The 21169-nt window shown below is 46.2% G+C and overlaps 1 protein-coding gene across 1 annotated transcript in view; it reads right to left on the bottom strand.

Moving 5' to 3' along the window:
- Positions 1-21169, bottom strand: part of SLC5A1 (solute carrier family 5 member 1) — a 142848-nt gene that overhangs the window by 102734 nt on the left and 18945 nt on the right. The gene's annotated exons all lie outside the window — the stretch shown is intronic.

Genomic DNA, 21169 nt, shown 5'->3' with positions numbered 1-21169 from the left:
GCTGAGACAGGAGAATCACTTGAAACTGAGAGGTGGAGGTTGCAGTGAGCCGAGATAGCACCACTGCACTCCAGCTTGGGAGACAGAGGAAGACTACATCTCAAAAAAAGGAAAATGCTATTCCAATATCTTCTGGTCTTTATGATTATTTATTCATTTATTGATTTAATTGACAATAGAAATTGTATATATTTATGGTGTATAACATGTTGTTTGATACACACACACACACACACACACACACACACATTGTGGAACGGCTAAATCAGGTTAGTCAACATATCCATTATCTTGTATATTTATTTTTTTGTGGTGAGAACACTTAAATGTTATAGTTTTTAGTGTACAGATATTTCACCTCCTTGCTTAAATTTATTACTTTTTTATTTTTTGTAGCAATTGTAAATGGGACAGTTTTCTCAATTTTTCAGATAGTTCATTGTAAGCGTATAGAAATGCTACTAAGTTTTATATGTTGATTTTACATCCTGCAACTTACTAAATTTATTAGTTCTAATAGTTTTTTGGTGGAGTCATTAGGATTTTATATATGTAAGATCATGTTATCTGTAAACAGAGAATTTAATTCCTACCTTTCTGAATTGGATAGCTTTTATTTCTTTTTCTTGCCTAATTGCTCTGGCCAGGACTTCCATAGGACTTCCAGTATTCTGTTGAATAGAAGTGGTGAGAGTGGGCATCCTTGTATTGTTCCTGATCTTATAAGAACACCATTAAGTATCATGTTAGCATGGCTGGGCATGGTAGCTCACGCCTGTAATCCCAGCATTTTGGGAGGCAGAGGTGGGCAGATCATGAGGTCAAGCATTTGAGACTTCTAGGTCTACCTCACAATAAGAAGAACATAGATTTGAAGAATTTTGAAATGTTTAAGAATATATTAAGTGTGAAGGCTGAGTGCAGTGGCTCACACATATAATCCCAACACTTTGGGAGTCCAAGGTGGGAGGATCATTAAGCTAGGAGTTCAAGACCAGCCTGAGCAACATAGCAAGACCCCATCTCCTCATCTCTACAAAAAGAAAAAAAAATAGCGAGGCATAGTAGCATACACCTGTAGTCCCAGCTACTCAGGAGGCTGAGGTGATTGTTTGAGTCCAGGAGTTCAAGGTTGCAGTGAGCTATGATCATGCTGCACTCCAGCCTGGGCAACAGAGTGAGATAGATACTGTCTCACAAGAAAAAGAAAGATACTACATTGTATATTATATGTATTTACTACAATAGAAAATAATTTTTAAGTACTTGAATAGCTTCAGCGGAATATAGTCTCCAGTTTGCCACAGTCCCCACCATTCCACATTGTATTCCACTCAATACTCTCTCACATGGAGGTAGCCTGGACCTGAAGGACATGCCATGAAGGAGTGAATCAGGTGAGTTGGGTAGGAGATGGAGTTGAGGGAGTGTTCCAGGTGAACAAATGCCCAGAACATGAAGAGGCCATGATGTGTCTGAGGAACTGGAAGGTTCAGGTAGCCAAACTGTGGAGGGAGGCCATAGCGTCCAACTCCTTTATGTGATAACATGGAGAAACTGATGCCCAGAGAGAAAAGACTTGTTCGAGCCACACAACTGGCAAGTGACAGACTCAGGACTAAAAACCCCAATTCTCCTGCCTCTCCAATGACCAACTTACCCAAAAGACCTACTAATTCCTAATGAAGTCCCAGGAAGTGTCCAGGACCGGACCCATTCATACCAGCTGCCCACAGGGATTCACACCAATCAGGCAAGAGGCCCTGCTCCCAGGAATTGCTCCACAGTGTCCTCTGCTACTTCCTTGAGTGTGAGTCAGTGCTGAATTTACCAGTTGGCAGGTTTCAGGGGCTGGGATAAGGATCTGCCTTACCTCTACTTTCCTAGGGTGCATGATGACAGGAAAATACCTCTCCCAGCCACATGAGGATGCCTAGAATTTCACCATTCTCCCTTTCTTCCTCTCTCCTGTGTTTCAGTGCAAAATACCCTTGGAAGAAATAACCCTGTCATCTTAGTCTGAGTGTGGCCTGAAATCTGGAAAGCCAGAACCGGAAAGAAACCTAAAGATTAGCCAAGCAAACCCTCTTCTGTTACTCATGGGGAGTATAATCCCTGAGAGAAGAATTTAGGATTATCCGGTGACAAAGCCAGGGTGAAACCCTGGTATCCTGATTCCAGTCCAGGGTTCTTTCTACTGCTCCGCTCATTAGGTCCTGTCCTAAGAATGTTTTCTTGGAGAAACAGGAGGGAAAGAAAAGAGGGCATCACAGAGGTGGGGAAAGGCATTAGAAAAAAAAAACAGAAGGAAACTTGCCTTAACTTTATAATTTTTCAAGTCTGGTTTAGTTCCTTCTTTGATTCAACATGTACTTATTGAGATGTAGCCGCACTGGACCAATCTGGTTCAACTTTTTTTTTTCCTTTTTTTTTTTCCCAATCTGGTTCAACTTTTATGTAACAAAGTTGTGAGTTGTTTTTCAGTTGCCATGGACCCTCAGGTCACGTAACCTGAGCGTGTCCAGATGAACCAGGTATGTAACTATAGGGGGAATCTAATTGCTCAGACCCAAGAGCAGGGACTCAATTGAGAAGCAGACACTGGCTGGGCACAGTGGTTCATGCCTGAACGTTGGGAGGCCAAGGCAAGAGGATCACTTGAGCTCAAGAGTTTGAAACCATCCTGGATAACATAGTGAGACACCCCCCTCTACAGTTTTTTTAAAAATTTGCTGGGTGTGGTGGCATGCACCTGTAGTCCTAGCTACTTGGGAGACTGAGGTAGGAGGATTGCTTGAGCCTAGGAGTTCAAGGTTATGCAGAGCTATGATCACGTTATTGCACTCCAGCCTGGGTGACAGAATGAAACCCTGTCTCTAAAAAAATAAAAATAAATAAAAGTGGATACCGCGTAGCAGGATCCAGGACCCTGGATGGAGCTCTGGTATCACCCCAGAGCACGATCCAGTCAGATAATGCCTCTCAGGATCACCTCATTGCAAGATCCAATCATATTACACCTCATTACATGCTACTACACAGATGAATCTTGAAAATACTCAACATTATATGAGGTACCTAAAACAGGCAAATTCACAGAGACAGAAAATAGGCTAGTGGTTACCAGGAGCTAGGGGAAGGGGAAGTAATGGGAAGTTGAATTGTTCAACGGATACAGAGTTTCTGTTTGGGATGATTTAAAAGTTCTGGAAATAGTAATGATGGTCGTACAACCTCATGAAAGTACTTAATACCATTCAAAGGATCTGAATAGATATTTCTCTACAGAAGACATACATATTCAGGAGGCTGAGGTGGGAGGATGGTTTGAGCCCAGGAGTTCAACTCCAGCATGGGCAACATAGCAAAACTCTGTCTTTAAAAAAAAAAAAAAAAAAAAAGGAAAAAAGAAGACATACAGATGACCAACAGATGGGAAAAAAAGGCTCAATACTCAACAGTACTAATCATCAGGAAAATACAAATTAAAAGCACAATGAGATATCATCTCACCCCAGTTAAAATGGCTTATTATCAAAAGGACAAAAAAATAGCAGATGCTGGTCAGGATACAAAGAAAGGGGAAAGCTAGTGGGAATGGAAATTAGTATTGCCACCATGGAAAACAGTGTGGAGGTTCCTCAAAAAACTAAAAACAGATCTACCATCCCATTACTGGGTATATATCCAAAGGATTATAAATCATGCTGCTATAAAGACACATGCACACGTATGTTTATTGCAGCACTATTCACAATAGCAAAGACTTGGAACCAACCCAGATGTCCATCAATGATAGACTGGATTAAGAAAATGTGGCACATATACACCATGGAATACTATGCAGCCATAAAAAAGGATGAGTTCATGTCCTTTCTAGGGACCTGGATGAAGCTGGAAACCATCATTCTGAGCAAACTATCACAAGGACAGAAAACCAAACACTGCATGTTCTCACTCATAGGTGGGAATTGAACAATGAGAACACTTGGACACAGAGTGGGGAACATCACACACCGGGGCCTGTAGTGGGGTGGGGGGAGGGATAGTATTTGGAGATATACCTAATGTAAATGATGAGTTAATGGGTGCAGCACACCAACATGGCACATGTATACATATGTAACAAACCTGCACATTGTGCACATGTGCCCTAGAACTTAAAGTATAATAAAAAAGAAATAGATCTACTATATGATCCAGCAATCCCACTGCTTGGTGTATACCCAAAAGAAAGGAAATTGTGTATTAAAGACATATCTGCACACCCATGTTTATTGCAGCAGTACTCACAAAAGGTGAGATATGGAAGGAACCTAAATGCTCATCAACTGATAAATGAGAAAAGAAAATGTAGTATATATACACAATGAAATACTATTCAGCCACAGAAAAGAATAAAGTCCTGTCATTTGCACCAACACAGATGGAACAGGAGGCCATTATGTTAAATGAAAAAGGCCAGGCACAGACGACAAATATATGTTCTCCCTCATATGCAGGAAAAGTGTATCTCATGGAGGTGGAAACTAGAATGGTAGATACTGGAGGCCAGGAAGGGTAGCAGGGGGAATAAAGAGAGGTTGATTAATGGGTACAGACAATTAAATGGAAGGAATAATTTCTAGTGTTCAATAGCACAATACGGTGATTATAGTTAACAATAACTTATTGTATTTTGCAAAATAGTTAGAAGATCTGAAATGTTCCTAACACAAAGAAATAATAAATGTTTGAGGTGAGGCTGTACGCAGTGGCTTACACCTATAATTCCAGCATTTTGGGAGGCCAAGACAGGCAAATTGCTTGAGCCCAGAAGTTCAAGACCAGCCTGGGCAACAAGGCAAAACCCCATCCCTACAAAAAATAGAAAAAATTAGCCATGGGTGGGTGCGGTGGCTCATGGCTCATGACTGTAATCCTAGCACTTTGGGAGGCTGAGGTGGGCAGATCACTTGAGGTCAGGAGTTCAAGACCAGCCTGGCCAACACGGTGAAACCCCGACTCTAGTAAAAATTTAAAAATTAGCTGGAAATCACTTGAACCCGGGAGCTGGAGGTTGCAGTGAGCCGAGATCATGCCACTCCACTCCAGCCTGGGCAACAGACCGAGACTCAGTCTCAAAAAAAAAAAAAAAAAAAATTCAGCTGAGCGTGGTGGTGAGCAACTGTAGTTCCAGGAACTCAGGAGGCTGAGGTAGGAGAATCACCTGAGCCTGGGAGGTTGAGGCTGCAATGAGCTGTGATCATGCCACTGCATTCCAGCCCCTGGGTGTTGGAGTAAGACTCTGTCTCAAAAAAAATAAAACATTTTTTTTGAGGTGATGAATATCCTAATTAGCCCGAATTAATCATTTCAGATTATATGCCTGTATCAAAATATCACATGAACCCTTTAATATGTGTAATTTTTTTTTTTTTGAGATGGAATCTTGCTCTGTCACCCAGGCTGGAGTGCAGTGGCGCGATCTCGGTTCACACCATTCTCCTGCCTCTGCCTCCCAAGTAGCTGGGACTACAGGTGCCTGCCACCACGCTGGCTAATTTTTTTGTATTTTAGTAGAGACGGGGTTTCACCATGTTAGCCAGGATGGTCTCGATCTCCTGACCTTGTAATCCACCCGCCTCGGCCTCCCAAAGTGCTGGGATTACAGGCATGAGCCACCACGCCTGGCTTTAATATGTATAATTATTATGTATCAATGAAAATAATTTTTAAAAAGAAAGTACTTCATGCCACTGAGTTGTTTACTTAAAAAATGGTTTACTAGGTAAATTTAATATTGTGTATATTTTGCTACAATTTTTTTTAAAGTAGCTAGCTGCTCCTTCTAAATTGAGGATGATGGCTGTGGAAGATGTCTCATGCTGCTGTTCAGTAAAAATTAAATTCACACCAGGTTCAGTGGCTCATATCTGTAATCCCAGCACTTTGGGAGGCTGAGGCAGGCGGATCACTTGAGGTCAGGAGTTCAAGACCAGCCTGGCCAACATAGTGAACCCTCCTCTCTACTAAAAATACAAAAAATTAGCCAGGCATGGTGGTGTGTCCTGTAATCCCAGCTACTCAGGATGCTGAATCACTTGAACCCAGGAGGCAGAGGTTGCAGTGAGCTGAGATGGCACCACTGCACTCCAGCCTGGGTGACGGAGTATGACTCTGACTCAAAAAATAATAAGAACCAACCCAAATGTCCATCAATGATAGACTGGATTAAGAAAATGTGGCACATATACACCATGGAATACTATGCAGCCATAAAAAATTATGAGTTCATGTCCTTTGTAGGGACATGGATGAAATTGGAAATCATCATTCTCAGTAAACTATCGCAAGAACAAAAAACCAAACACCGCATATTCTCACTCATAGGTGGGAATTGAACAATGAGATCACATGGACACAGGAAGGGGAATATCACACTCTGGGGACTGTGGTGGGGTGGGGGGAGGGGGGAGGGATAGCATTGGGAGATATACCTAATGCTAGATGACGAGTTAGTGGGTGCAGCACACCAGCATGGCACATGTATACATATGTAACTAACCTGCACAATGTGCACATGTACCCTAAAACTTAAAGTATAATAAAAAAAAAAGAAGAAAAAATAAATAAATAATAAGAAAAGTAAAAATAAATTTGTTTCTTCTCTCTAACCCTGACATAAAAATTGACAAAGATGGTTTGGTTGACCAAACTTTTTTTTGTTTTTTTTGAGACGGAGTTTCGCTCTTGTTGCCCAGGCTGGAGTGCAATGATGCAGTCTCGGCTCACCACAGCCTCCGCCTCCCGGGTTCAAGCGATTCTCCTGCCTCAGCCTCCTGAGTAGCTGGGATTACAGGCATGCGCCACCACGCTCAGTTAATTTTTGTATTTTTAGTAGAGACAAGGTTTCTCCATGTTGGTCACGCTGCTCTCGAACTCCTGACCTCAGGTGATCCGCCTGCCTCGGCTTCCCAAAGTGCTGGGATTACAGGCATGAGCCACCGTGCCCAACCTTGGCCAAACTTTAATCAGGCTCCTGAACCTTCTCCTAGGCCAATATATGTGTACTTCTTCATAAAATACAGTTTTAGCAAAAAATCCTACTAAGTCAGTTTTGCAAAAACACCCCTACCCTTGATACCTGATCACCCTCAATAACTGATCAGGTTCCTCATCCTCTACCATCATTCAGGTAATGACTGATCACCCTGGCCTATCTTCAGCAGGAATCCTGTTAGGTCGGTTTAGCCAGAATTCCACTTCCCCCAATACCTCCTCTTAGTAATTTTCCATTCACTGGCCCCCCACCCTGCCCCTTGGCTACTAATTCCCTCTTGTTCATGCTATATTCAGAGTTAAACACAATTTCTCTCCCTCCCACTACAATATCCCATTGTTCCTATACCTATCATGATGGTCTTGAAAAAAGTCTTCGTTACAGTGCTTTAACCAGTGTCATTGGATTTTTTTTTCTTAACAAAATACAAATGGTTAAGATCCTAGTGGTTAAGAACAAAGGTTTTGTAGTCAGAACACAGCTGCGCATCAAAGTTTGCTTCTGTGAATTGCCAGTTATGTGACCTTGGCAAGCTATATCAAAAAGACTGATGTGTCAGGAGGTAAGGGGAAAGGGGAGGGACAAATACCTAATGCATGTGGGGCTTAAAACCTAGATGATGGGTTGATAGGGGCAGAAAACCACCATGGGTCTATGTATACCTATGTATACATAGGTATAACTATGTAACATGTATAACTATGTAACATGTATACCTATGTAACATGTATACCACATGTATACCTATGTAACAAACCTGCATGTTCAGCACATGTATCCCGGAACTTAAAGTAAAATTAAAAAAAAAACAAAACACTGATGTGCATATAATCCCTTCAGGTACTGGGACTTTACCACAGCCTCAGTCTTCCTGTGAGAAACAATTGGAGTGCTAATATCTGATTCATGGGTTGTCACAAAGACTAGGTGAGACAGTATATGTAAATTGCTTAATACAGTTTTGAGCATTTAGTGAGCACTCAATGAATAGAAACTAATATTCTTCTTCTTCTTTTTTTTTTGTGAGATAGAGCCTCCCTTTGTTGCCCAGGCTGGAGTGCAGTGGCGTGATCTCGGCTCACTGCAACCTCCGCCTCCCAGGTTCTAAGCGAGTCTCCTCCCTCAGCCTTCAGAGTAGCTGGGATTACAGGCGCGCACCACTATGCCCAGCTAATTTTGTATTTTTAGTAGAGACAGGGTTTCACCATGTTGGCCAGGCTGGTCTCGAACTCATGACCTCAGGTGAACCACCCACCTCGGCCTCCCAAAGTGCTGGGATTACAGGCATGAGCCACCACCTCCAGCCAGAAACTAATATTCTTAATTTTTTGCTTAGTCTGCCCTTCCAAACTTAAGAGTCATCTGAGGATTTGATGGGTTTAGGGTTTGGCTTTGGATTTTGGTTTTGTTTTGTGGGTGTGTGGTTGTATTAGGTTTTTTTGTTTGTTTTTGCTATGTATGTACAATTGGGTAGATAAGAACCCTGGCACATGTGGCAAGTTCTTTGCAAGGTTATTTGTGTTCTAGGGAATATGTAGACTTATGTAGATACACACTCCATGGCAGGCACGTATTTGCACATGGACAGCTGAGCAGGTGTGTGCACGTGTATCTATGGATATATATAAAACACCATTTCCTTAGAAGACTTTGTCACCAATGAACTAATTCAAAAGTCATTTTCTCTTACTTATCATGGTATCGGCAGAGGTTAGTGAATGGGAAGATAATTAAAGAGTAATTGGTCAAAGGGGAAGATTGCGTTTTAATTGAAGTCTCTTATCCTACCCAAAGGTTCTAGATATTGGAGAGAAATGTGATGACTGGTCATAAAAATTCTGGTCTGTAGGTTGTTGTGGATCACCAGGCTGTACGTTTCACAAGGTCTCCCGGGTCCACTGCCAGTCTTCCCAGTCAGAGGAAGGAAGACTGATCTCAGGTGCACCTCATCTTGGGATACCCTTTGTGCTGCTGATACCCTTTCTGGAGAGGGTCTCTGCGGGATTAGTGAAGCTAAAGCTCTAGGAGGCAGGACCTCTGAGTTCTGACAGGCCTCTGCAGCCGATGCACTTTGCCACACCAGGACTCCAAGGTCACATCTACAGAGGAGTGCAGTGTGCAGTGGTTAGGAGCACAGGCATTAAAGTCAGACAAACTCGGGCTTAGCTTCCAGTACCTCTACCTCTCAACCGGTAAATGTGTGATTCTGTGACTTCCTCTTTCTGAGCCTCTGTTTCTTCAACTATAAAACATGGATTTTTAAAATTCCTAACTCAACAGGTTATTGTGAAAATTAAAATTTTGTATTGAAAGTCCCTTGCATATTATCTGGCATAAGGTGGTATTTAATTAATAGTAATGACTCATACTTATTGAACATACCATGAGAGGTCTCATTTAGTCCTTACAACAACCCAGAGTGGTAGATACCATTATTATCCCCATTTTACAGATGAAGAAACTGAGGCACTGGTCCCAGTTAACACAGCTAGTAAGAGGGGAATTTGAGTTCAGGCACTCTCACTCTCTTACACTATCTCCCAGGCTGGAGTGATCAGAGCTCACTGCAGCCTCAAACTTCTGGGCTCAAGTGATCTCCCTGCCTCAGCCTCCCAAGTAGCTGGGACTATAGGTGAATGCTACCACACCTGGCTAATTTTCTAACTTTTTTTTTTTTTTTGGTAGAGATGGGGTCTCGCTGTGTTGCCCAGGCTGGCCTGGAACCCCTAGTCTCAAGTGGTCCTCCAGCCTCAGCCTCCCAAAGTGCTAGGATTATAGGCATGAGCCACTGCACCTGGCCAGATCCCTCTAATGTTAATGTGCATCCTCTCCCCCTGCTTCACTCCTAGGCTTTAGCCACCAATCACTTATTCACTCAACAGACATGCATTGAGCTCCTGGCACATAGTAGATGCTCACGACCTTGAGGATAGAGCACCAAATAAAATAAAGTCTCTGCCCTTGCACTGCTGAGAACTAAACAACGAGGCCAGGTGCAGTGGCTCACACCTGTAATCCCAGCACTTTGGGAAGCCAAGGTGGGTGGATCACCTAAGATCAGGAATTCTAGACCAGCCTGTTCAACATGATGAAACCCCGCCTCTACTAAAAATACAAAAATTGGCCAGGTGCAGTGGCTCACGCCTTTAATCCCAGCACTTTGGGAGGCCGAGGCAGGCGGATCACGAGGTCAGAAGTTCAAGACCAGCCTGGCCAACATGGTGAAACCCCATCTCTACTAAAAATACAAAAATTAGCCAGGTGTGATGGAGCGCACCTGTAATCCCGGCTACTGGGGAGGCTGAGGCAGGAGAATCGCTTGAACCCAGGAGGTGGAGGTTGCAGCGAGTCGAGATCACATCACTGCACTCCAGCCTGGGCAACAGAGCAAGACTATGAAATAAATAAATAAACCAACAAACAAAAATTAGCTGGATGTGCTGGCAGGCACCTATAATCACAGCTACTTGGGAGGCTGAGATGGGAGAATCGCTTGAACCTGGGAGGCAGAGGCTGAAGTGAGCCAAGATGGTGCCACTGCACTCCAGCCTGGGTGACAGAGCGAGACTCCATCTCAAAAAAAAAAAAAAAAGAGAGGAGCCAGCCATCTGGAAAACCAGAGGAAGAGTCATATCAGAGGCCCTAAGGTGGAATAAACTTGGCTGGAATGATCTAAGAAGGGACAGAAAGGCAGTGTGGCTGGAGCAATGAGCAGGAGGAGATGCCTGAGATGAGCCCTTTCCCTCTGTGGAGGTCCAGACTTACAGTTCACAAGCTGAGAGAAGACACCTCCCTGGGTGGTGCCCAGACCCCTTGAATGTCATATGTCCAAAACAGAAGACATTACTCTCTCCACCCAAACCTCCTTCCTCCTCTTCCCTGGCCAGCAAAACCAAACACGCAGTTGCCCAAGCTAAAGACCTTAAACATCTTGAATTTGTCCTCTCCTCTCTCACCACCATGACCCCTGCCTTGGTTCAGACCTCGTCATCAGTCACTTGAGCCATAGAACTGACCCCCTAACTGCCCTCCCTGCCCCTAGACTCTTCAGCTCCAACACCTCCCTCAGGCCAGACAGAGCGTCTCTAAACAACCAAGTGAACATATAACTCCCCCAGTGTAAAAACCCTCACGGTTCCTTTTTGGCTCAGGATGAAGTCTAACCTCCTTGGCCTGGAATATAACATCCTTCCTTGTTCTGAAACCATATTTTCAGCCTCATCTCCCACTAGTCGTCCACATGTCTTGGAGCACCAAACATACCCAGTTACTCTTCATACCTGCCAGGAACAGCACAAGCGGTTCCTTCTTCCTAGAATTCCTCCTTTTCTTAGAATTCCTCTCTTGGCCCTCTGTGCCCACAGAACTACAGTTCAACATTTAAGATGCATTCTAGCCAGGGCAACAAAGCAAGACCCTGACTCTACGAAAAATTTTTAAAATTAGCTTGGCACAGCTGCACATGCCTGTAGTCCTAGCTACTTGGGAGGCTGAGGCAGGAGGATCACTTGAGCCCAGGAGTTTGAGGCTACAGTGAGCTATGATCACGCCACTGCACTGCAGCCTGGATGACAGAGTGACATTCTATCTCTTAAAAAAAAAAAAATACAGCTCATCTCTTCATTAAATTCTTTTCTGACACCCCCAAGCAGAACTACCCACCCTACCATCCTAGTTCCCATAGCACATTATATTTATCACGTAATGTTAGAAGATAAACTTAGGCACATTACAATGTTAAAGAGTTTATTTTAGCAGACAGTGATTCATAAATCAGGTAGCACCAGACCACAAGCAATTTTGCACTGCACTGGGGGATGGGGGTGAGAAACTTTCATAACGTGTTTGTGGAAGAAAGACAAAGAAAACATATTTGATTGGTTAGAGCAAAAAGTCCCTATTTAGAAGTTAGTTAGACGTTTCTGATTGATGAAATCTCTAATTCTGTTTTACTGTTTACAGTGGGGCTTAATATGCTGGAGCCATGTCAGCCTATGGCTTCCCAATTAAAAATTTTATCTGGGTGCAGTGGCTCACACTTGTAATCCCAGCACTTCAGGAGGCCAGTGTGGGCAGACTGACTGAGCCTAGGAGTTCAAGGCCAGCCTGGGCAACATGGCAAAAGCCCATCTCTTAAAAAATATATAAGAATTAGCCAGATGTGGTGGCACGTACCTATAGTCCCAGCTACTAGGGAAGCTAAGGTGGCAGGATCACTTGACCCCAGGAGGTCGAGGCTGCAGTGAACTATGATCGCATCACTGCACTCCAGCCCAGGTGACAGAGTGAGACGCTGTCTCAAAAAATAAAAATAAAAATAAAAATTTAACAGTAGCCATAATACTCATCAAATGTGTTTCTCAGGCTGGGTACAGTGGCTCATGCCTGTAATCCCAGTACTCTGGGAGGCCAAGACAGGTGGATTGCTTAAGCCCAGGAGTTCAAGACCAGCCTGGGCAACACAGGGAGACCCTGTCTCTTCAAGAGAGAGAAAAAAAAAGTATTTCTGATTATCTGCTTATATGTCTTTCACCACCAGGGTGAGCTAAGAAGAGCCGAGACCCTGTCCTGTTGAGCACAATGCCTACTACACAAGAGATGCTCAATAAGTGTTTGTTGGATGAATGAGTAAAATATTGATAAAGAGAGCATAGAAAAAAATCAATGAGCCCGAAAGGATCAAATTCCCAGCCTTGGTCTCATTAGCACAAATGATAATCTACAAGACAGAATGGAGGCCAAGAACAAACCAAAAACTAACCTTGTCTTGTCACCTGTGAATCACAGATTGTCAGAGCTCACCAAAGACCAAGGAGATACTATGACCTTGAGACAAGTTATTTGTCCAAGTCCCCAGTTAGGTGTCAACAGAGCAGAACTGGAAGCCAAGACTCCTGCCTCCTAGTCATAGAAATTTTTATACAGGCCAGCTTCTATCCAGAGTTTAAAGACAAGAGAAGCATGGTTATCTTGTACACAGGAGCTCCAAGAAGGTACCCCTTAGCTCAAGGTGCCAAAAGCATAGTCAAGCTCTGTTATGGGTTCAATTGTGTCTCATCCCTCAAAAAAATTCACGTTGAAGTCTTAACTCCCAGTAGCTCAAAATGGGACCTTGTTTGGAGATAGGGTCTTTAAAGAGGTCATCAAATTAAAATAAGGTAATTAGGGTGGGCCCTAATCCAATGTGACTGTTGTCCTAATAAAAAGGGGAAACTTGGACACAGAGACACACATACAGTGAAAATGCCATGCCAATAAGAAGACTGCTATCTATAAGCCAAGGAGAGAGGCCTGGCATAGATCTTCCCTCAAGGCCCTCAGAAGGAACCAACCCCGCCAACACCTTGATTTCAGACTTCTACCCTCCAGAACTGTGAGACAATAACTTTCTATTGTTTAAGCCACCAGGTTTGTGGGACTTTGTTATGGTAACCCTAGCAAATGAATGCAAGAGTACTATAGCAACGGTTCCCAAAGTGTGGTCCCTGAACCAACAGCATCAAAACACATGGGATTTGTTAGACAAACAAGACCTACCAATCAGAATGTCTGGGGATGGGGCTTAGCAAGCTATGGTTCAGCAGATCCTCCAGGTGATTCTGATGCACACTAAATTTAAGAACCACTGCTTTAGAGCTACTCTATTTATACTGGGTTGATTGGTGTCTTCCCAAAATTCATGTCCACCCAGAACCTCAGAATGTGACTTCATTTGGAAATAGGGTCTTTGCAGTTGTAATTAGTAAAGATGAGGTCATACTGGATTAGGATGGGCCCCAAATCCAATGGCTGGTGTGCTTCTAAAGATAGCAAGATTTGGAGACATACACACACACACACACACACACACACACACACACACAAGGAGAATGCCATGTGACAATGGAGGCAGAGACTGAAGTGACGCATCGACAAGCTAAAGAACACGAAGGGTGCCAGAAGCCCTCAGAAGCTGGAGGAGAGGCCAGGAAGGATTCTTCCCTAGAGCCTTCAGAAGCAGTATGGCTCTGCTAACACCTTGTTTATTCACTCATAGCCTCTGGAACTATGAAAAAATTAATTTCCATGTTTTAAGTGACCCAATTTGCGGTAATTTGTTACAGCAGCCCTCAGAAAATAATACCCTATTGAATACAGGAGTCACAGGCACAAATAACTATTTAAATTTACATTCGTTAAGATGAAATAAAACTGAAAATTGAGTTCCTCAAGTCACCCTGGGCACATTTCAAGTGCTCAGTAGCCACATAGGGCTCATGGTTACTGTATTTGACAGCACAAATATAGAACATTTCCATCAGAACAGAAAGTTATATCAGACATCACTACCACAGAGCAGGGTCAGCTAGGTATGGCCCATGGGCTAAACTTAGCCCACCATGGTTTTTTGTGTTGTCTATAAACTAATAATGGTTTTTACTTTCTTTTTTTTTTTTTTTAAGGGATGGGGTCTCACTCTGTCACGCAGGCTGGAGTGCCATGGCGCCATCATAGTTCACTGCAGTCTCCAACTCCTGGGCTTAAGCAATTTTCTTGCCTCAGCCTCCTAAGTAGCTGGGACTACAAGCACACACCACCTACACCTGGCTTGATTTTCACTTTTTTTTTTTTTTTTTTTGAGACAGGGTTTCACTCTGTCACTCAGGCTGGAGTGCAATGGCACACTCTCTGCTCACTGCAGCTTCCGCCTCCCAGGCTCAAGCAATCCTTTCACCTCAGCCTCCCCAGTAGCTAGGACTACAAGCAGTCGCCACCATGTCCAGCTAATTTTTATATATATTTTTTGGAGCGATGGAGTTTCACCATATTGCCCAGGCTGGTCTTGAACTCCTGGGCTCATGCGATCCTCCCCCTCAGTCAGCCTCCCAAAGTGCTGGGATTACAGGTGCATGCCACCACACCCAGCCAATTTTTACATTTTTTAATGGTTCTCACTCATAGGTGGGAATTGAACAACGAGAACACATGGACACAGGAAGGGGAACATCATACACCGGGGACTGTTGTGGGGTGGGGGGAGGGATAGCATTAGGAGATATACCTAATGCTAAATGATGAGTTAATGGGTGCAGCACACCAACATGGCACATGTATACATATGTAACAAACCTGCACGTTGTGCACATGTACCCTAAAACTTAAGGTATAATAATTAAAAAAAAGAAAAAATATAAGAAGAAGACTATTTCAAGACATATGAAAATCACATGAAATTCAAATTTCATTGCCTGGAAATGGTTACTGGAACATGTTCATGATCATCCACTTACATATTATCTATGACTGCTTTTGTGCTACAATGGCAGTCAAGTCATTGTGACAGAGACCATATGCCCCACAAAATAAGATATTTACTAGCTGGCCTATTACAGAAAAAGTTTACCAACTCTTGCTCTAGAGGGTAATGAAGGGAGACAAGAAGAGGGTATAAAAACAAATTGGCACAAGAGGGACCTGCTTTGAGATGTCCACAGGCATGTGCTGCCCAGTCTACAGCTCAGCAAACTTTCCAGATCAGAGTGAAAGCAAGGAGGTTATATACTACTTTTTACTTATATATACATACATATAGTAGACATATAAATAATATCAATGTATATACACACGTTGCCTAACAAATCCCAGGTAATGCTGATGCTGTTGGTCCAAGAACCACACTTTAAGAACCACGGCTCTAGGGCACTTGCATTCATTTGCTAGGGCTACCATAACAAAGTCCCACAACTGGTGGCTTAAACAACAGAAATTTATTGTATCGGCCAGGTGTGGTGGCTCACGCCTGTAATCCCAGCACTTTGGGAGGCCGAGGCGGGCGGATCACGAGGTCAGGAGTTCCATACCAGCCTGGCCAACATAGTGAAACCCCGTCTCTACTAAAAATACAAAAATTAGCTGGGTGTGGTGGCGGGCGCCTGAATCCCAGCTACTCAGGAGGCTGAGGCAGAGAATTGCTTGAACCTGGGAAGCAGAGGTTGCAGTAAGCCGAGATCATGCCACTGCACTCCAGCCTGGGCAACAGTGCAAGACTCTGTCTCAAAAAAAAAAAAAAAGAAAAAGAAATTTTTTGTCTCACAGTTCCAGAGGCTAGAAGTCTGAAACTCACACATGTACATTATATATGTACACACACATGCATACATAAAATATGCATAGAGAAGGGACTAGAGGGACTATTCTTAGGCACTAATAATGGCCATCTAAGGGAGAAGGGGAGAATGGGACTGTAGGGATTATTTCTTCTGCTATCATTGCTCTCTGTGTTTTCTGATTAATCTGTAATTAGGTGATACTGCTTTTTTAACAAGGAAAAGAAAAATCTGCCTAATTCTGAAACCAAGCTCCAAACCTCCAGACTAGATCCTAAAGGCTGGGCCTCCCTGGCTGCCTTTGTCTTTTCATCACACTAAATACCTTCATGCTCTCTTTCCCCATCAAAATTAGCTCTCAGGAAAGGATCTGTTCCCTCCCCCACACCCCACTTTACACTGAGTTATATCATCAACTGATTCAAAGTTTGCTATGAATGTCCCTCCCAGAGCAAAACAGCATTGTGAAAAAGATCAAAGCCTAGAGCTGTGGGCATGAAGCCCTTCTAGTGAAATGGTAGCTATCAGTTAGCCAGGCAGGAACATGGAGGGCCTTCTGGTCACCCCTGAAGTCCCCAGGGCAAGGGAACTGCCCACCTCAGTTACCTGCAGGAGCCTATCCAGTGTGCAATCCTAGGCTCTGCACCCAGAAACAATCAACAAATACAGCTACACTTACAAGTTAGGATCCAAACTCTCAATCCTCCCCAACACTAGGTAAAAACCTCTGAAACCCAGTCCACTTTTAAGACCTAGAAAAGGTACTAGACTCTGTCTCTGGAGACCTGAGCTCAAATCCCTGCATTGCCAACTAACTCCCTGTGAAACCTCAGTCCCTCTATCTGTCTTCTGTTTTGCTTCTGGAATCGGGTCAGGCTTGAGCAGGGTGACCTCCAAGTTTCCCCTCAGCTCTGCTCTGGGCTGCTCTGGATCCCCAGGTTGTGTGTATGTATGCCTGGGACAGGGTCCAAGGGGCCAAAAAGATTAACCATTGGGCTGGGTCAGTTCCAGGAAGGACTCAAAAATTAACCTCGTCACTCTGGTTTTCCCTTTTAATCTTTACCTGTAACTCTGATGTGGCATCATTCCTCTCCTGCCTCCGTAGACCAAGGGCCATCCTGACTCTTCCACTCAGAATACTCCATTACCCCCAATCCCCACCATCTACCCAACCAAATTCAGCCAATCCTCACTACCTCCATGAAACCTTCTCTGACTTCCCAAAGCCCCAAGACCACAGCATCTTTAGCACCTCTCTATACTATACTCTATCCCCAGTATACGGCTGACTGCTTGGGGTCATAGTGACCAGCCTCTGTGGGTATTCTTGGTTGGCCTACCCCCTAGAGAATAGAAAGTATGCTGTGTTTAGCCCTTTATTGTATGAACTGCACAGGGCTCGGCACAGGTTCATTTTTGAGGATGCCAGACTATGTGAAATGCTTTTCACCCAACTGAAAAGTAAGTCCTGCCTGCTAGGAAAAGTTCTTAATGTTCTTAACTCTTCAAAGCACCTGTAGCTCCCTTAGCTCCTTGGATCCTTTACAGGAACCCCGTGGAAACAAGTAACCATGTAAATGAGAATCCCGAGTCCATGAAAGTGAAGCAATTTGCTTAAATCCATGCAGCAAGTTGGTGGTAGAACCCAAAACTCAAGCCAGAGTTCTTGCCTCCTAGTCCTGGACTTTGAAATGTGCAGCACACAGTGAAATCATAGCATCACCCTCTTTTTAAGAAAAAAAAAACAGCAGGCTGGGGCTGCCTCCATACCAACATGTGAACACACAAACACACACACAAACACTTCATAAATATCTTCACACTGGCTCCAGCCTGCTTGGGGATTCACCCTTTTAGAATCTTAAGACTGTTTTCCTCCACCTATTATCACGGTTCTTAACTTTTTTTTTTTTCAGACAAGAGTCTCACTGTTGTCTCCAAGGCTGGAGTGCAGTGGTGTGATCATGGCACACAGTAACCTCCTACTTCTGGGCTCAGGTGATTCTCCCATCTCAGGTTCCTGATTAGCTGGGACTACAAGCATGCACCAACCACCTCTCCTGGCTAAGCTGGCTTTTTCTGTTGTTGTTGTTGTTTTTTTTTTGGTAGAGATGAGGTCTCACTATGTTGCCCAGGCTAGCAGCAAACTCCTGGCCTCGGGCAATCATCCTGCCTTGGCCTCCCGAAGTGCTGAGATTACAGGCATGAGCCACCATGCTAGCCCTATCATTATTCTTTAAGGAAACAACAGCCAAGGGCAGCTCCCAGCCAGCCCAGTACATTTTCTCCAAGAGATTGCAAGAAGCCAAGAGACACTGAACTTGGTCCTACTTGTAGTGGTGAGGTCTCCTCAGCCCCTTCCCTCCTCCCGCTGTGCAAAATCTAGAGAAGAGAGAAATGGCCCTCTCCCTCTCCCTCTCCCCCTCCCCCCCTCCCTCTCCCCACGGTCTCCCTCTCCCTCTCTTTCCACCGTCTCCCACTGATGCCGAGCCGAAGCTGGACTGTACTGCTGCCATCTCGGCTCACTGCAGCCTCCCTGCCTGATTCCCCTGCCTCAGCCTGCCGAGTGCCTGTGATTGCAGGCGTGCGCCACCACGCCTGACTGGTTTTCGTATTTTTTTGGTGGAGACGGGGTTTCGCTGTGTTGGCCGGGCTGGTCTCCAGCTCCTAACTGTGAGTGATCCGCCAGCCTCGGCCTCCCGAGGTGCCGGGATTGCAGACGGAGTCTGGTTCACTCAGTGCTCAATGGTGCCCAGGCTGGAGTGCAGTGGTGTGATCTCGGCTCGCTACAACCTCCACCTCCCAGCCGCCTGCCTTGGCTTCCCAAAGTGCCGAGATTGCAGCCTCTGCCCGGCCGCCACCCCGTCTGGGAAGTGAGGAGCGTCTCTGCCTGGCCGCCCATCGTCTGGGACATGAGGAGCCCCTCTGCCTGGCTACCCAGTCTGGAAAGTGAGGAGCGTCTCTGCCCGGCCGCCATCCCATCTAGGAAGTGAGGAGCGTCTCTGCCCGGCCGCCCATCGTCTGAGATGTGGGGAGCGCCTCTGCCCCGCCGTCCCGTCTGGGATGTGAGGAGCACCTCTACCCGGCCGCGACCCCGTCTGGGAGATGAGGAGCGTCTCTGCCCAGCCGCCCCGTCTGAGAAGTGAGGAGACCCTCCGCCTGGCAACCGCCCCATAGGAGAAGTGAGGAGCCCCTCCGTCCAGCAGCCACCCCATCTGGGAAGTGCGGAGCGTCTCTGCCCGGCAGCCACCCCATCCGGGAGGGAGGTGGGGGTCAGCCCCGCCAGGCCAGCCGCCCCGTCCAGGAGGGAGGTGGGGGGGTCAGCCCCCCACCCGGCCAGCCGCCTCGTCCGGGAGGGAGGTGGGGGGGTCAGCCCCCCGCCCGGCCAGTCACCCCGTCCGGGAGGGAGGTGGGGGCGTCAGCCCCCCGCCAGGCCAGCCGCCCCATCCGGGAGGTGAGGGGCGCCTCTGCCCAGCCGCCCCTACTGGGAAGTGAGGAGCCCCTCTGCCCGGCCAGCCGCCCTGTCCGGGAAGGAGGTGGGGGGGGTCAGCCCCCCGCCCAGCCAGCCACCCCGTCCGGGAGGGAAGTGGGGGGGTCAGCCCCCCACCCGGCCAGTCACCCCGTCCGGGAGGGAGGTGGGGGCGTCAGCCCCCCGCCAGGCCAGCCGCCCCATCCGGGAGGGAGGTGAGGGGCGCCTCTGCCCGGCCGCCCCTACTGGGAAGTGAGGAGCCCCTCTGCCCGGCCAGCCGCCCCGTCTGGGAAGGAGGTGGGGGGGTCAGCACTCCGCCCGGCCAGCCACCCTGTCCGGGAGGTGAGGGGCGCCTCTGCCCGGCCGCCCCTACTGGGAAGTGAGGAGCCCCTCTGCCCGGCCAGCCGCCCCGTCCGGGAGGGAGGTGGGGGGGGTCAGCCCCCCGCCCGGCCAGCCGCCCCGTCCCGGAGGGAGGTGGGGGGTTCAGCCCCCCGCCCGGCCAGCTGCCCCGTCCGGGAGGGAGGTGGGGGTGTGAGCCCCCCGCCCGGCCAGCCGCCCCGTCTGGGAGGGAGGTGGGGGGGTCAGACCCCCGCCCGGCCAGCCGCCCCTTCCGGGAGGTGAGGGGCACCTCTGCCCGGCCGCCCCTACTGGGAAGTGAGGAGCCCCTCTGCCCAGCCACCACCCTGTCTGGGAGGTATACCCAACAGCTCATTGAGAACAGGCCATGATGACAATGGCGGTTTTGTGGAATAGAAAGGGGGGAAAGGCGGGGAAAGGATTGAGAAATCGGATGGTTGCCATATCTGTGTAGAAAGAGGTAGACACGGGAGACTTTTCATTTTGTTCTGTACTAGGGAAAATTCTTCTGCCTTGTGATCCTGTTGATCGGTGACCTTACCCCCAACCCTGTGCTCTCTGAAACATGTGCTGTGTCCACTCAGGGTTAAATGGATTAAGGGTGGTGCAAGATGTGCTTTGTTAAACAGATGCTTGAAGGCAGCATGCTCGTTAAGAGTCATCACCACTCCCTAATCTCAAGTACCCAGGGACACAAACACTGCGGAAGGCCACAGGGTCCTCTGCATAGGAAAACCAGAGACCTTTGTTCACTTGTTTATCTGCTGACCCTCCCTCCACTATTGTCCTATGACCCTGCCAAATCCCCCTCTGTGAGAAACACCCAAGAATGATCAATAAAAATAAATTAATTAATTAATTTAAAAAAAAAAGAGAGAGAAGAGAGAAATGAAAGTTCTGGAGTGTCTATTACTTTGCTAGGTCTGCCATAACTAAATATCACAGGCTGGATGGCTTAAATAACAGAAATGTATGTTCTCACAGTTCTGGAAGCTAGATGCCCAAAATTAAAGGCAGCAGGTTTGCTATCTCCTTGAGACTCTCTCCTTGGCTTGCAGATGGCCGTCTCCTCACTTGTCCTCACGTGGTCTTTCTTTTTGTGCATGCATCCTTGATGCCTCTTCGTACGTTCAAATTTCCTCTTTTTTTTTTTTTTTTTGGTTTTTTTTGAGATGGAGCTTCACTCTTGTTGCCCAAGCTGGAGTGCAATGGCGC

The sequence above is a fragment of the Pan troglodytes genome, chromosome 23 (genome assembly GCF_028858775.2).
Source record: "Pan troglodytes isolate AG18354 chromosome 23, NHGRI_mPanTro3-v2.0_pri, whole genome shotgun sequence".
In the NCBI taxonomy this organism is placed as follows: Eukaryota; Metazoa; Chordata; class Mammalia; order Primates; family Hominidae; genus Pan; species Pan troglodytes.
Note: the sequence above shows the minus strand (reverse complement) of the source record. Positions and strands in the feature narration are given on the sequence as shown.